The 14,662-nt window shown below is 55.4% G+C and overlaps 1 protein-coding gene across 2 annotated transcripts in view; it reads left to right on the forward strand.

Annotated features, from left to right (window-relative positions):
• The window catches only part of ZNF423 (zinc finger protein 423), a 271,340-nt gene that overhangs the window by 131,264 nt on the left and 125,414 nt on the right, over positions 1-14,662 (forward strand). The window contains exon 1 of one of the 2 annotated variants that reach the window (XM_081119390.1): positions 7,873-7,929. The exons of the other annotated variant lie outside the window; for it this stretch is intronic. The gene's annotated coding sequence lies outside the window, so the exon portion shown is untranslated. Of the gene's footprint in view, positions 1-7,872; positions 7,930-14,662 lie in introns of those variants that run through there. 2 annotated transcript variants of the gene reach the window in all.

The following is a 14,662-nucleotide window of genomic DNA, read 5'->3' on the forward strand; positions in this document are numbered from 1 at the left end:
ACTCTGGGGCCACAGTGCCTGTTGCCAGATGTAGGCTTGCCCCCTGCTGGTTTCATTGTGCCAGCCGAGTATGTCCCCTCTTGGAGCCTCACTGTCCTCACTTGTAGAGCAGGATGACGCACTGTACGCCTACCAGCTGCAGTTCCTCACACACACGGCCGGGCTCCGACTCTTCAGAGACGTAAACTGGGCTGCCGCTCACTCAGAAGCAGTCTGCGTCCCTGCACGCACACACCCAGAGCCTCTTGACATGCGGGGCACTAACCGGGGGGAGGGAAAGCAGGGTCCTCGCCTCGCCTCTCGCTCTTCCTGGGCACCTGTCGTGGGGGAGACAGCAGGACACCACAGGCACTGTGTAATAGCAGTCTCCGCCTTTTCCTGGCGGTATAGCTGGAGTCACGTAATGTAAAGGTACACGTGGTGGCACTCGCATCACACCTGCGTTTATCTTTCTATCATCTGTGTATCTATCACCTACCTACCCCATGTCACCTGTCATCTGTCAGCCATCTCTGTCATCTGTCATCTATCACCTGTATCTATCTACCATGTGTATCTATCATATCTATCTGTCTGTCTATCTATCTATCATCTATCTATCTCTATCTATCTATCTATCTATCTATCTATCTATCTATCTATCTATCTATCTATCTATCATCTATCATCTATCTCATCTATCTATCTATCATCTATCTATCTATCTATCTATCTATCTATCTATCATCTATCATCATCTATCATCTATCTATCTATCATCTATCTATCTGACTACATACCTACCATCTATCTTTCTGTCTTTCTATCAACGGGACTAATATCCATTCTCATGCCAGGGCCTTTCTTGCCTTCACCTGTGCTGTTTCCTCTGCCCAGAATGTTCTCTCTACCTACCTTTGGCCTTTCGTTTTTCCCTGTGAACTAAGACCTAGCACAAGGCCTGTCCACCCCATGGTGGTGGCCCCAATTAGGCAACCAGCACTGAGCTCTCTGTGCCTGACAAGGACCCTTCTGTGGTCCCACTGCGGTCTACCCTGCCTTGTCCGTGTTCCTCAGCCCCCTGTAGGGAGTATGCTCCTGAAGGCCGGCCCTGGTTCCTTGGGCACGCACAGTGCCCAGAACATAGTGAGCCCTTGTCAGTGTTGATGGAACAGATGGCTGGACAGGGACTTGCAGCCAGGCGGGAAGAAGAGTTTGTGCCTGCATGCATGTGTGAGGAAGCATGTGCATGCATGTGTGAGGAAGCACATACTTGCACATACACGTGCAGAGCATGTACCAAACACACGTGTGTGCAGAAAGCATGTGCATGCCGGTGTGAGGAAGCATGTGCACAAGGATGTGTGTATGCACACATGTGTGCAGAGCATGTGCCTGCATGTATGTGTGCAGAAGCATGTGCGAGGAAGTATGTACACACATGCATGTGTGAGAAAGTATGTGAGTGAATGCATGTGTGTGGAAGCATGTGCATGTGCACACAGGGGCCCAGCATATGTGCACACATGTGTGTGTTTTGGCTGTTCAGGCTGATGCTCCTGTCTAATTGGGTTTCTGAAGACAGACACCTGCTTTAGTTTTTAATTAGCCACCGAGCAGTGGAAGAGTGGCCGGTACTGCACCTTTACAAGCGCTGGCCGTCGGGGTGGTCTCTGCTGGGGCTGGACGCTGCCGCTCACGCTGGTAGGAGTGTCTTAATGCCTACAAAATTATCATGTCATTATTTGGTAATGGAACCTCAGGATTTTGCCTAAGTAGCAGTCTTTCCCTGCAGTTGAAAAAACTGCCGAGGAAGAGAAGTCGGAGATGACCAGAGGTACACCTGAGGAGTAGTGGGGTTCCCACAGCATTTTGAAGAGACGGGGTCCCTACCCTCTGGGGTCCTGCCAGCAGCCCTGCCTCTGTCCAGTGGCGTTACCCTTGGCCTGTTTCTCCGAAGCTGGGAAGTGTTGAGCGTGCTTGTTGTAGGTGACCTGATCTGTGCCAACTGGCTGGTGGGGAGTAATTACCTGGGCACCAGGGCAGGGTGGGAGCCTCGCCTGCTGGGAAACCTTCCCCGGAGCTTCTGGGCTCCAGCAGGGCCCGGCCACGTGTGGGGATGCCAGCAGGGGCTGTGCAGCCTCCAGGTAGGGCGCCTCCTGGCGGGAGTTGGCCTGAATACCACGCATGTGGTGGGTGGGCTGTGGACACTCTGGGGACATGGGAAGGTGCTCAAGTTTTTTTCAGGAAGCTTTTAATGGGCAGTTCACTGCCTTGGTCAACTATAGGGCCCCTTGGTGTGGGGCTCACAGACGCTCAGGCCAGACAGCCAGGGGCTCCCTATGCCCTGCTGTGTGACTGCAGGGCAATTACTTCTTACTTCTGGAAAGCAGGAATAGCGACCCGTCCACCCCCTGGGGTCAAAGAGACACTACAAGTCATAATCCGTGTTTACAGTTCTGAATTCTAGAAAGCCTGAAACCTGAATTTTTTTTTCCTTTTTTGTAACTCATTTGATTGGGCTGATGTGAAGCTATTTATAGTCTTTATTTAATTCACATTGGTGAACATCTCCGTCTTGCTGCAGAAATATCAATATGTTTGATTGCTGTGAGGCCTTCCCAATACTCAGGAGGGGCACACATGACCTTCCTAGAAACCGCAGAGTTGAATTTTGGGACCCGTCTGGTCAGGGTGTGGGGGGCAGGGGAGCCTCACCGGAGTGTCCTGCTACCAACAACAGATGGCAGTGCTGACCTCTGCCTCTCTTGTCCTCGCTGTCACTGTGCAGGCGGGGCCGCCACTGGCCTGAGAGCTGCCCGGGCCCTGCGTATGCACGGTTTGTCCATACACGCCTGCTGTGCCATTCCTCTGGGCAGGGTTTGTACCTGGGACTCAGAGGAAGGGCCAGTGCCTGACCTATCCTGGGGGTGGGGTGGGTCCTAGGCCCAGGGATCGATGCCCAGGATTTTTCTTTGTTTCAGAGGTGGCTGCTGCCAGGCCTGTAGCTCCTTGTGGGAACGGGGCCACTAGGGACCCCTTCTGTCCCTGTCCCTTTGCCTTTCCTCTCCCCCTGGGCGGGGGGCAGTCATCCTTGTGCTAGTGACACTGCCCCACGCTCGCTGACACCGTCTCTCCTGGGCCCCCTGGTTGGCCAGGCGCAGATAATGAGGGCTGCCCCGCTTTCCTAGTCGTGGGGATCCTGTTGGCTCTGACACCACCTTCCAAAGGGACTGCGGGGTGTGGAGCCACATCTGCCCACGAAGGAAGGCAATTAGGAAAATTGGAGGTGAACCTCCCTCTATTTGTACACTTAGTTTTTACTCCCCGATAAGACATCTCTTTGGAGATTCTTGCCCCCCAGTGTTTCTGATCTGACTCCCTACGGAACTGACCGTTTCTCATGGGCGGTGCCCCTGCCCGTGTCCTCTAGGCACCAGCCCATTCATGTCCCCGCCGCGCATGCGCACACACGCTCACGATGCTTTCGGAGCCTTGCCTCGAGCAGCCTTCTCAGCCAGCTGCGCTTGCTTCTGTTTGGGTTGTAAAACTCGACAATTAAGGAAATCCCCTTTCAGATGAATTCTAGCCTATGTTGGCTCACAATGAGGCAGTGCACTGTTCCGCTTGGGTTTCACAGCCTTTGGGGCTGCGGGAGCTGGAGTTCTTGGGAAAACTGAGTCTTGGAGGGGGGTACCCTTGTTGGAGAAGGCGTGGGGCAGAAGTTCAGGGATGTGGTGGGAGTGTGAGCCTGGGGGGAGTCTGTCGGAGTAACCATCCTGCTGGGTTTGAAGAAAGGGGGCACCTACATTTTGTCCATCTGCTGTGATGGCCTCTAGGGAGCCCGTGTAGGAAATGACAGAGATTCGAGACTGTTCTTTGCTCCCCTTCCCCATTACCTGTGCTGACTAAGGACTCGAATTTGAGGGTTGGGGTGTGCACCAAACTAAACACTTCCCACACATCATCCCCTTTGACCCTCAAGTTGGGGAGGGAGGGAGGTGCTCATTGGTACTGGCTTCATTTTGTAGTTGAGTGTTGTGGCTCAGAGAGGGGAGGTCACTTTCCCCAGATCACACAGCATGTGTGTGGCGGAGCCAAGTTTCAACCCAAGTCCATGCACTTAATCTCCACTGCCCATGCTTCTTGCCTCCTGGGTGGCCTGGTGCTTACTGGAGGGCAGAGCTGGGGAGCCTATAGGATGTGGGATCTGCAGGGATTGGGGAGTTCGCAAAGAAGCTCTGTGCTCAAGTCCCACTGCCCTTGCCGAGGCTGCCTCAGGTCGCTCTGAATCTTGGCTGGCCTCCAGGAAGCGTGTGTGTGTGTGTGTGTGTGTGTGTGTGTGTTGGGGGGGCAGGCTGCCAGTCAAATGGAGAAGGGGACCCCTAAACAGGGACTGGTCACAGCCACCACCAACCCAGTGGGACCTGCTGGATGGAACCCATGTCCAGGCCTCTTTTCTGAATACCCCCTGCCCATATAATAGCTCCCAGGAGGGGCTTCCTGTGGGAGGGTAGGTGGGGGGATAGCAGTGCCAACCTGGGAGGACTCCAGACTTGCAGATTCAGCTCCCATTGCGGGTTGTGGCAGCCTGAGCCTCCCTTGCCCATCGGTTTCCACATCTGTGAAATGGCCAAAGGTCATTGCCAACCCCCTCCCCAGCATGGGGGCATTGAGGCCCTTGTGAGCCTCTCTGTGGGAGAAGGCTGCCCTCCTGGCTCTGGGTTGGGTGGCCTGAGGCTCTTGCAGTCCCAGGTACAGCCACAGCCCCCTACACGCTGGACTGTCCTCCCCTCCTTTCCCCCTCGCTCCAGATGTCTTTAACCAAGCAGACTCCTTTGCAGGCTGGCTCTGCCCCTCGCCATCCCATGACACCAGCCCAGGCTCCTCAGCTCTCTGAGCCTCAGTTTCCCTTTCTGTGACTTGGCGATAACCATTGCACCAATCTAGGGCATTGCAGTGAAGGTCAGATGGAGATGGTGTTCGGAAGATACCGTTGGACTCTGGGTCAGATGCCTTCCAGAGATTTCCGTCATCCCCACACCTGCTCTATTTCTTTGACTTGCCTTTTGGCTTCCCTCTTCCTCACTCAGGATTAGAGTTGGCTGAGCCGTCGAGAGCTGTAAAACCACTAGCTCTTGCCGGGCTGTGCCACTAGCCCTCTGACCATCCCCTTGGCCTCTGCCCGGGTGTATGAATGGAGGCAGCAGTGAGCTGCTATGCAGTTTGCTCTTCGCTGGGAGGTTTCCTGGCTCACTTCAGTTTAATTGGCACAGCAGGTCCACGAGGCTGCGCTTGTTTCCCGTGTTACGGAGGATGAGGTGAGGGTTCAGGGCTGGGGAGTGGGGAGCCAGGATCTGAGCCCAGCCTGGCTGGCAGGTTGGCTGGCTTGGAGGCTGCGGGATGGGAAGGTGAACTCAGCCTTGGCGGTTGAGCCAGCCTTCCCACCTCCCCCCGGGGCTGGGAGCGCCCCTGGCTCGTGCACCCCCACTTTTTTCCCCTTGGCCCCTTCCTTGGCCTTTTGCTCCCCCGCCTCGGTTGCCCTAATTACTTAGCCCAGGTGGCATGTTGCGTGGAGAAGCTACTCCAGGGAAATAAGAGTCCTTGCTACCAGCCTGGGCCTCAGGTGTGCGCACAGTGGCCTTCCCTGGGGGCCTGGCGAGCTGCGCCTCCCCCACCTCCAGCTGTTAGGTGGGAGCCGAGAGCTAGCTGTGTGTATTGTGTGCCTGTGTGTGCAGAAGGCACTGGTGTGTGTGGAACCGTGCACTTACCACCCTGCCTCTGGCTGTGCATGTGTGTCTGTACAGAATTGTGTGTGTGTGTGTAACCACGCTGTGTGTCTGTGTCTGTGTGAGTTTCTTTGTGTGGGGGAATCTGGTGGGATGGGGAAGGGGAGGTGTTGACGGCATGGGGCTTTGGCAGGGGCCCCAGGAACGCAGGGTGGGGGCTAGAGTTACCTCTTTTGCTGGTTAAACCACTTTGTAGAACAGAGTTACACACATGTTTAGATAATTAGAACAAAAGCCAAAAGAACAATTCTGTTCAAAGGGATGAAGCTGGGCGGCGGGGGCCCACCAGGATCTGGGGGGCCGCGTCCTGTCTCCCTAGCCTTCACTGTGTTTTGATCGCGCTGTTTAGAAAAGCCCTTTGTTGTAGGATAAACTGACATTGGCCTGCGTGTTTCTGCTGTGAAGTTTGCTGTGTTCCTGGGCCCACTCGGGACAGCCAAGCCATTAGGAGCTGATTAAATGAGCTAATTTTAATTTGTTCAGTGGTTACAGATGCAGAGGCCTTTCCATGCCCTTTTCTTGAGGCTCTATTTATTTATTAATTTTTTTTCTGAAAAGGAAAAGACCTTCAGGACTCCCTTTTCTCTTCCCATCCCCCTTTAAAAATAAACATATGAAAACATTTTTAACAAGAACTTGAGTTGGGAGAGACAGGCTTGAATGAAGGCTTCTCCACTAGAGGTACCATCCAGGGGAGGCTCCCCAGGTCTGTGAGGTGGGGGCCACCCAGTCTTGCTGAGCGTGAGGAGTGGAGATTAATGAAAATGGTCAAAGACTTCGGTCTCACCTCCAGGCCTTTTTGCATATGCTAGTGCTGCTGCTTGGTCTCAGTTTCCATCCCCGCCACATTTCCTTGGCTCATTCTTACTCATCCTGTTGGTGTCAGTGTAGAGGCTGCTTCTTCCAGGAAGCCCTCCTGCATCTCAGCCCAGCATCATGGGTGTCACCGGTCATAGCAGATACCACAACATATACAACATCTGTCTCCATCACGAGTCTGTGAGCCCCATAGGGCAAGGGCTGTGCCTGCTTGGTGCCCGCTCACACCCCCAGTCCCATGGTGCTTGGTGGGGGTAAGCGCATCACCAACAGCTGGCAACAACTCAATGAGTGAATGAAGGAAGGAAGGTGGGTGACGTCTACAGTTCCTAGACTACTACATACCAAGCTCTTGGTGTCAGGACCCAGTGGGCCCACCGATCCTGAACTCCTGACCCCGGTCATGTGTCCCTGGACCGTGGAGTCAGGATTCGGGGCTGAGTCTCCAGAAATGAACATGGTGGGAGTGGGGAAGTCACATTTACCTGGCTTGGTGTGACCCCGATCCCAGGCCCAGGATGCAGTTCAGGCCCAGCTCTGCTGGAAACCTGACCAAAAACCCCACCAGGGCCTGGGGAGGATGACATGCCAACACTGAAGGCTGCTCAGAGCACAAAAAAGGAGGGAGCGTGTGGTTGCCGCTGACGGCCACCCTATCTTGCCTAAGCTGCCTGGTCCCCGCCCAGCTCTTTGGTTTTTAACACTGCCTTTGCTCGGGTTGGGGCACCCTTTTAGCGAGCAGTGGGGTTTGCCCTGGAGCTGCGCAGAGCCCATGGCCTGGCCAGTTTCTGAGGCCTGGTTTCCATTTGCTGAGAGCTCCTTCCCGCAGACGGCACCCCACCCACCCCACCCGGGGCCTCTGAGGGGTTGTCCCCCACCCTGTCCTGGCAGCTCCTGGGCTGTCTCTCTGTGTTACTTCTTTAACCCAACCTCAGGGACAGGCATTGGAGCAGTGCTGGTCCAGACTCCCCCCCTCCCGCAAGAACCCCAGAGCTGGCGGGGGAGTCAGAACTTCCTGGTGCCCCTGGGGCCTGAGGCCCTCAACTGGGTCAACATCTGGCCGAGTGGCCGAGCCTTTGGCCTCCTGTCTCCTCCTCCCACCCCCCTTTCCCGAGGCCCTTCTTTCCCCACTAGCTGGATGCTCCGCCAAGCACCGCGGCGGGAGCACACGCTCGGCCCATCCTTCCCAGCTGAGGCCGAGGGTGGGGATGCGTCCCGGGGCTGAGGTCACCAGTGGGGCAGTGGGAAGCTCCTCTCTGGCCCTCGCCTGCCTGCTGCTGGGTGCTGGGGACAAGAGCACCAACCAGCTTGTCTTGGGACGCCCCGGTGAGCAGGGGACGAGGTAAGGGGGGCAGGGCTGGAGGGGAGAATGAACAAAACAGGCTGGTGTCTGCACTGGACGCCGAGTCCCATCAGAGGCTCCCCCTCGTCGGGAAGCGGGATGGAATCCAATCCAGAAGGAAGGAAACTTCCCTGCGCTGGGCGCGGAAAAGTGAGGGCCCAGGAGGCAGGAGTGGCCGGGGGTCAGATCTGCGCCGGGCCCTCCAGCATGTGGGTGGGGTCCCCGGGGAGCACCCCAACTCCTGCGTCTGGCGCTGCTTTTTGCTTCTGCGTGTCCTTGGGGTGCTCCACCCGGTGGCCTCGTGGCTGTTTCCTGTGAGGAGGCCTGGCTTGTGTCCCTGATGATGGCCTGTGTGCCCTCTGGGTTGATGTGACCCTAAGCGCTTGCTGGCCCATCAGCACCTTGGCTCCTGCCTCCTCTCACCCCTTCGTGTCTGTCCTGAACCATGGTTCCTGGACAGGCGCCAGAGTGCCGGTTTCTGAGTCCAAACTTGCCACCCACAAAGCCAGTGTGGCCCTGAGCCATCGCCTCCCGGGAGGCATCAGTCTCCTCTCCAGTCGCAGAGGGGATGCGCCAAGAGGATATTGAGACAGGCCTCTGGACTGTTGACCACCAGATCCCGATTTCCGTGCGCCTCGAGGGGGGCCCTCCGTGGCAAGAGGTGGTTTCTCGTGGCCGCCTTCTGCTCGCTAAGGAACTGGTGAGTTCCTTTCTGTTTATGTCGTAACCAAGCTACCGAGATGGCAAACTTGGGTTCTGCGATTACACAGCGTTTCAGAAGCAAATTGATAGGATAACGTGTTATTATTGGCTACTGGGTTAATAGCTATTTTGGCAGGAGTACCAATCCTGCGTGGCGTTGCTGGCGCGGGCGTGAGAATGGCACGATGGGGTAGAGAGGGGTGGTGGGTGTGTCTTGCACAGCGTGGGAGGACCCCAGGCCCCCCCCCCCCCCCCCCGGCAGCACCGCGCCTTGTTGGAGGATGCTCAGCCCCAATTAGCTGTTGCTGAAGCCAAGACCAGAGAGGTTGAGAGACCAGCGCCAGGTCACACAGTGAGTCAATGCTGGGGTTGGATCTGAGGTCCCTGTGGGAATGAATAGTTTGACCTGTGATCCCCAAAGGCAGGACAAGTGCCTTTACTCTGAGAGTCACGCAGGCATCACAGGAATTGGAGGTTGGGAATGTACCCGAGGTACCCGGCTCCGATTCAGGGCACCTGCTGGGCCCCCTACCTAGCTACTCTTCCTGCAGGTTCCTCCGTGGCTTGCTTCCTTGCTCGCCTCCTGCCTCTGCTCAGGTGTCACCTTGTCCCTGTGTAGAGTAGCACCCCCACCCTTCCCTTCCCCTTCTCCCCCTTTCTTCCCGGCGCCACCCGACTTACAACAGATGGAGTCAGTGCTTCACTCTCGCCTCCTCCCTTTGCAGTGGAGGCTCTCTGAGGGCAGGGATTCTGTGTTGTTCACGACCCTGTCCCCAGAGCCTGGAACAGGGCAGGCAGAACAGGCACTTGGTGACATGTGTTGAAGAAATAAATGAACATAAATTGCAATGTCATTTAAGAAAATGGCTGCCATGCTACAGGTGATGGTTTGTCTCTCCTCTCGGGAGATATGGGGGTGGGAGGGTTCTTATTCCTGTCGTCAGGAGGTGGTCCACAGGTGCTCCCTTAGGGCCCACGATGACATCACTTCTTCCTGCCGAGGAAGCTTAAAGGGAATGAGCTCCCCATCACTGGAAGGGACCAAACCTCATGACAGAGGGGATTTAAGTACTAACTGGGGGGATTGGGTCCCCTCGCTGGCCCTTCTATGTTTGGGTTCCATGGCAGGCTCCATGGGAGCACAGTGGGGTCGGCTTTCTCTATCACATACATTAGCGGCTCCTACGCCAGACGTGGGGAATGGTGGTGTGAGGGTGTGGAATGTGGGAGGCACTGCTCGGCAAGAGCAGGGAGCCCTGTGGTGAACCAGGGGTCCCCGGCACCCAGAGAGAGCCTGGCCTGAATGGGGTGCTCAGGAACTACCTGGAGAATGAGTGAATGAGTGAATGCAAGGAGTTTCCCAAGATGAACGAGGAGTGCCCACTTTTCATCGTTGGTCCTTTGGGCAGGGAAGGAGAAACCCAGGGCAGTGGGGGAGGAAGGGGTGACTTGCGTGTGCTTGGTTGGCCTAACTTCCTCCCAGAAGAACTTACAAGGGGCTGCTGGACTGTGTGTTCCTAGTGGGAGGGCACACTTGTTCTCTGGGGAATTAGTAGGGAGGTGAGTTTTGGAGGTGCCTGCTGGGGAAGACACGCATGCACATGCGTGAATGTATGCATGCTTACACACACACACACACACACACACACACACACACACAGACATGCACACCTTCACCCATCCATTTGAGGGATGCCTCTTTCCACAGACAAATATGCAAACCCCTCACCAACCCGAAAGCACATTGCTGAGTCTGTACCTTTAAAAGCATGGGGTCTCAGATTATGATCTTATTAAATGTATTTGTTGTGCACTGGTCTGAATAAATAAAAGCCCCTCCCCCCCCCAGTGTCTTCTTCATTTTAATGCCATTTCTCCAGGGATTCACGCTGAGGCAAGGGAGCTGAGCTCTCTCTCGATCCCTGCCCCCCTGCTCCCCTCATACCCTTGCTTTCTGCCTGGCCCCAAGACGTTCTTTCAAATAAAAGAATGACAAATGCGGGTCACACTGAAGACTGGACTAATTGCAATCTGCCACAATGCATAGACCCCCTAGGGACCTCGGTGACACTGGACAGGCTTTGCAGAAGGCGGCCCCTCTGGGCTCAGGCAGTCAAGCTAGTGGTCAAGCTCATTAACTCCGGACTTTCAGCTGGAGACTCCACCCTGCCAGTCCCGAGCCTCCACCCCACAGAGGCCTCCTGGAGTGGCTCCTTGCACCCCTTTCTGAATAGCTTTTTATTTCATTCATTCATTAATACATCCATCTATCCATCCATTCATTCATCCATCCATCCAGTTATTCTTTCAAACCATAGTTAGAAAGTACATTCTTTAGACCAAGCCCTGAGGCTTAATATCCCATCCATACACCCATCCCATCTTTCATGTATTCATGCCATAGTTACCTGGTGCTTCCTCTAGGCCAGGCCCAGAAATGCACCCGTCCGTCCGTCCGTCCATCCATCCATCCATCATCCATCCATCCATCCATCCATCCATCCATCCATCCATCATCCATCCATCCACCCACCCATCCACCCATCCATCCATCCATCCATCCATCCATCATCCATCCATCCATCCATCATCCATCCATCCATCCATCCACTCATTTATCCAGTTGTCAAGCAGATAGTTCCTGCCAGGCACTTTGTGGGGGCTCCCAGGGATCCTGAAGTTTGGGACTACTCGGCATTGTCTACAGGCAAGTCTAAGCCCAGAGCACCTGTGGGGAAACCCTAATGACATCCTTGGAAGGACATGAGCAGGGACAAGTACAGGGCTATTTGGATGTAGGGCTGGCTGAGGAGGTGAGGGGCACGCAGCTCGTTACCCCTGCACACAGCACTGACTGGCGTTCTGGCTGAAACACTCATTTATTCATTTGCTCGTGGAACATTCGGCAAGTGCTGAGGACCTACTCTGTGCCGGCGCTGCGAGGAGCTGGTAACCCGCCCTCTGAGGGACAGTGGCCCCTGGCAGGCTCCGGGACTGGCACCACCCTCAGGGATTCTGTTCACCTGACCTGAGTTGGGGGCAGCGTCTCCCCTTTCCAGATGCCCTGGGAGGAGGGTCATTGTGCCTGAAGGGTGACCAGCGTGTGCAGGGTCCTGGGTGCTCAGTTGTTCTCCATCGGGTGGTCTCTCTCAGTTTATGCATCTGCATCATGTCAGTCTTCTCGGCCTCCCCTTGGGTGGTGGGGGGTGGGGTCTATAAATCCACCCATGTTGCCATTTTCAATGAGCCAGGCAGCCAGATCCTCTTGGCTCTGCCTTGGGGCAGGTCCCTCCCTTGAGCCTCAAGGGCCTCAGTATCCCCATATGCACAGTGGGTGGTTAGCTCGGCAGCCCCAGGGTGTCCAGTTCAGCCACCCGAGCCTCAGGCTCCTCCTCCATAAAAGGAATCTCATGAAAAGATTATGTGGTTTAAATGCCTCAATATAAGAAAGACATTTATGATTAATAATATAGGTAAATAAATAACAGACATAAAAATTACTGTGGCATATAGTAAGTGCTCAGTGAATATAATTTGTGGTGATGATTTTTATCTGTTTGTGAGAGTAGGCACAGTGTGGGCCTGGTTACAGCGGAGGGAGGTGGTGGCACATCACCAGAGGCAGGGGGCAGGGACATGTGTGGCATGTGGTCTCCTGGTGGAGGGACTGAGAGACCACACACCCAGTAATATCTGGGATTTTAGCTGCCCTGCCCCACACTTGGAAATCGAGTCAGGGATGCCCCCGGCCACAGCCGCCTACAGGGAGGGACCTGACATGCCAGCCGGCAATACAGGCTCCTGCTTCTCGCTGTGGTCCTGGGCCGTGGGGCCTCCTTCGCCTCTGTCTCTGTGCTGATCCCACCGCAGGTGGGGCCGGGCAGTCTTCATTGAGGCTCCGCAGCTTGGCAACAAAGCCCACAAAGGCAATTTTTCTGGAGGCTGAAACATGAAAATCCAGGGAAAATGGGAATTTCTCTGCTAAGTCAGATTTGGATGAGTGTAAAGGGTGAGTGGGACCCTCGGAGCGGCAGTGTGGCTGGCACTGGTGCGTCGGCGAGGATCCTAAGGCCCTTCCCTCCCTGCAGGGCTGGTCCACCTCTTCTCCCTGCCTGCCTGTGGCCAGTCACTGTCCGGGTACACGTTGGCCACCAGGGCGTGCCGCTGCCCCGGGTGCTCAGCAGGGAGGGGAGAGAGAGTCCCACGGAGAGCTGCTGTCCCATGCCAAGCGGAGGTCAGAGCAGGGGCTCCACAGTGGGGGACCTGAGTCACTTTCAGGGACACACAGCCCAATTTTAGGTGGTTCATGCAATTTTTAAAGTAATTGTGTATGCATTTAATTGGGCGTTACCAAAACATTTACCCATGGTTTCATCATACATTTTCCGGTTCCGCTCAGGTTGATGGGCTTGTTGGGCCTAAGGCAGGTGAAGGACAAAGTTGAGCACCGGGACACAAGTCTCGAAGGTAGCCTGTCAGCGACATGAGCAGGCAAATCCTGGCGAGGGGCACAGCGTGCGCTGTGGAGATGGATGGACTTGGCTTCCGAATCTGGTTCCGCCACCTCAGCAACGTGGGTTTTCCGAACACAGAGCCCGTGGCCAGGACGCCGGTCCGGGTTCCAGGATGGGAGCTGCTCCAGGAAGCTTGGGAGGGGCAGGGAAAGGGAGGGCGAGGGGGACGTCACTGCTGCAGAACCAGGCTCAGTGCTGGGGCATGAGTGCCAGTGACCCAGGAATGGGCTCTGACGGGGCCCAATGGCTCTCATCCCCCTTAAGTTAGGGCCACCATGGGGGGCATCTGGGCCAAGCTGAAGAGAGACAGAGACCAGGAGATGAAAGCTTGAGCTGGGGCTCCAGGCCTGGCGCTCAGACTGTTTGTGCGCTCAGAGTGTCTCTGTACTTGCAAGGCGAGCCCCTTAGTCTCTCCTGCCTCAGTGTCCTCTTCTGTGAAATGGGACCAAGCTCGTGACTTCCTCACGGAGCTGCTGAGAGGGCACCTGGTGTATCAGTGCAAAGAGAGGGAACGTTTTAGGGGGTGCTTCCATCCTCCCAGATGTGGGGGGCTCCTCCGTTTCCCGGGTGCTGGACCATGGATGGGTGTGACTGAACCCAAGAACAGTGATTCTGTGCATGCAGGTGACAGCGACATGCTTTGTGCTTGCAAGGCTGACCTCTAGCCAGGGACCCTGTCCCCCACCTTGAGAGGTGTCTGGACTGAGAACGTGGACCCAATCCAGTCGTCCTCCCAGGACCCTTGGTTGGGCGTCCAGCCAGGGCTCTCAGGGAAGCCATCGCCACGGGGGATGCTCTTGTTCCTGAGCTGCATCACCTGCTCGGCTCCTTTCCACAGACCCGGTGACTCACACAGGTATCCCACGTGTATAAGAACTCAGATGCTGAGGTCAGGTGACTCATACTCCAAGCCCAGCTCGGCCATTGCTGACCTGTAAGACCCAGGCATGTTAACTAGCCTTTGTATGCCTCAGTTTTCTCATCTGCGAAATGGGAATGGCAGTAATAACTCGTCATAGTGTTGTGATTATTACATGAGATACCATGTGTGGCACGCAGCCAACACTCCAGCCTTGTTTTAGTATGTAATAAGTGTCATTGGTTGTCTGCAGAGTATATGCATATGTAGCACACGTGAACATACATAATGTAAAGTGTAACATCTGTACTAATCATTTCCAATGTCTTCTCCAGCTCAGAGCTCTCAGTCAGAGGCACCATGTGGTTTTCTTTGGTTCTGGGGTTTGTGAAAATTTGATACGAATCTGGTCGTCCATTCATGCGCTCTCTCAATCCTTACCCTCACTGAGCACTTCCCCCGTCCACACCTGCAGTGTGGACACCTATCACCATATGATAGGAGAGGTGGGGCGCCCAGGGCCCAATGGTTTGCCCAAGATCACATAGCTGCTGGGGCTAGAAGCAGCCCCAGAACCAGGTTGCTGTCCAGCTATGGGCCTGCCTGCGGGGAGAGGCCCTGGGCCAGTCCCGTGGGCCTTGCAGCATTCTTTCTTGGT

The sequence above is a fragment of the Miniopterus schreibersii genome (genome assembly GCF_964146895.1).
Source record: "Miniopterus schreibersii genome assembly, chromosome: 18".
NCBI classification, from domain to species: Eukaryota; Metazoa; Chordata; class Mammalia; order Chiroptera; family Miniopteridae; genus Miniopterus; species Miniopterus schreibersii.